This window comes from Notolepis coatsorum (assembly GCF_963971535.1).
Source record: "Notolepis coatsorum genome assembly, chromosome: 1".
Classification (NCBI taxonomy): Eukaryota; Metazoa; Chordata; class Actinopteri; order Aulopiformes; family Paralepididae; genus Notolepis; species Notolepis coatsorum.
In genome coordinates, this window is record NC_140165.1 from 243967742 (window position 1) to 243970241 (window position 2500).

General features: G+C 47.9%; 1 protein-coding gene across 1 annotated transcript in view; it reads left to right on the top strand.

Annotated features, from left to right (window-relative positions):
• The window catches only part of LOC311224517 (BCAS3 microtubule associated cell migration factor-like), a gene marked incomplete at its 5' end in the record, with an annotated part of 97305 nt that overhangs the window by 40045 nt on the left and 54760 nt on the right, over positions 1–2500 (top strand). The window lies entirely within an intron of this gene.

Here is a 2500-nt window from a genome sequence, read left to right on the forward strand (position 1 = left end):
TCCCTGTAGCAGCTAACATCACAGAGGCCTGTTCTCTGGTAGGGCTCCCTGTAGCAGCTAACATCACAGAGGCCTGTTCTCTGGTAGGGCTCCCTGTAGCAGCTAACATTACAGAGGCCTCTGGTAGGGCTCCCTGTAGCAGCTAACATTACAGAGGCCTCTGGTAGGGCTCCCTGTAGCAGCTAACATTACAGAGGCCTCTGGTAGGGCTCCCTGTAGCAGCTAACATTACAGAGGCCTCTGGTAGGGCTCCCTGTAGCAGCTAACATTACAGAGGCCTCTGGTAGGGCTCCCTGTAGCAGCTAACATTACATCACAGAGGACTCTGTATAGCAGCTACAGATGCGTATAGCTCTTAATCATTCAAAGGTTTCTGTATCAAGGACATCTCTCTCTCTCTCTCTCTCTCTCTCTCTCTCTCTCTCTCTTTCTCTCTCTCTCTACCCCCCCCCCCCCTTAGGAAAGGATGCTCTCTCCTGCTCCTCCCTCTCTCTCTCTCACTCTCTCTCTCTCTCTCTCTCTCTCTCTCTCTCTCTCCTCTCTCTCTCTCTCTTTGATCTTGTCCCCCTGGTCGCTGTACTTAACTGATATCTAGTAGACCCAGTGCTATCCTAAAAACACCAGGCAAGGACAAACATTCCTGTGTGTGTGTGTGTGTGTGTGTGTGTGTGTGTGTGTGTGTGTGTGTGTGTGTGTGCGTGTGCGTGCGTGCGTGCGTGTGTGTGTATGTGTGAAAGTGTGTCTGCTCACAAAACATGGCGCATATGAAAGGGTATGTGCACAGTTCTTAACCCCATAATATCATATCAATATGTTTACACCATGTACCATGGTAATTTTATTCACATTGTAAGGGTATATTAATGGAAAAGACGGGTGATAATTTTCTTCAAAATGGAAAAAAAATATATTTATTGAAAGACTGTTGGAACGTTTGATTGAAAACCTTTTAATTTAACCTGCAAATTGTTGAATGGCTTTCTACTCAGTGAAGTCGACGTTCCGTCGTCGCAAGGGATATTATTTTCAGCGTCCTATCGGGGGCCAAATGGAAGCAAAACATTTTCATGAATCACAATTTGGCAGGAATCACATGGCAACTCTTCACTGTTGGACCTTATCAAGCATCCCGGGGCTCGTGATGAATATATCAGGAGCTCCTGGGAAGTTTTTAATCTCACCGCCCCGCTGGCCGGGCCAGAGTGCCTCTCCGCACGTCCACCGCCTTGTGCCAGAAACACACAACAAAGCACGGGGCCGCCGGGCCTGACCAGAACCAGAACCAACCCAGGAAAACACTGAGGCGTCCCTCACCAGCTAACGCACTGTTTATCACCTCTTAGTGCTGGAAGCCAGACTGAACAGGCCAAATGAACCCACTAATACAATAAAACCAGTTGTTTTAGTGTCTGTTCGCCTGTCTGGCTGGAGACATATACGCACACACATGCACATGCACACACACACACACACACACACACACACACACACACACACACACACACACACACACACACACACTCACAGCAGCAGACACTCTGGCTCCGAGGTGAAAGATCTCTGTGATTGCAGAAATTATGGCAGACACGACAGGGGACACAGATAGAGTGAAAAGCTACGTGCAGCGGCTCTTAGCAGGCGTGAAGATTAGCGTTTTGAGGCTGATTGCGGTCGGGTTGTTATGACCACCAATCAGATGCTCCCCCGGCCGGACCCGCGTCCCGGACCCGGGGTGATGGGAGCGTGTGTTTTACTAGATTGGCTCATGTCGTGGTAGATGAAGGATCCACGGCTGTTTGATGTAGAACAGAATCACACTGGCTGTTTGAAAATGACAGCGTTTGTGACGGGGTTGAATGTTTGGGACAGGGTTGAATGCTTGGGACGGGGTTGAATGTTTGGGACAGGGTTGAATGTTTGTGACAGGATTGAATGGTTGAATGTTTGGGACAAGGTTGAATGTTTGGGACAGGGTTGAATGTTTGTGACAGGGTTGAATGTTTGTGACAGGGTTGAATGTTTGGGACAGGGTTGAATGTTTGTGACAGGGTTGAATGTTTGTGACAGGGTTGAATGTTTGGGACAGGGTTGAATGTTTGTGACAGGGTTGAATGTTTGGGACAGGGTTGAATGTTTGGGACGGGGTTGAATGTTTGTGACAGGGTTGAATGGTTGAATGTTTGGGACAAGGTTGAATGTTTGGGACAGGGTTGAATGTTTGGGACAGGTTTGAATGTTTGTGACAGGGTTGAATGTTTGGGACAGGGTTGAATGTTTGGTCAGGTTTGAATGTTTGTGACAGGGTTGAATGTTTGAGAGATTTGAAGATTTGTGAGAGGGTTGAATGTTTGGGACAGGGTTGAATGTTTGGGACAGGGTTGAATGTTTGGGACAGGGTTGAATGTTTGGGACAGGGTTGAATGTTTGGGACAGGTTTGAATATTTGGGACAGGGTTGAATGTTTGGGACAGGGTTGAATGTTTGGGACAGGGTTGAATGT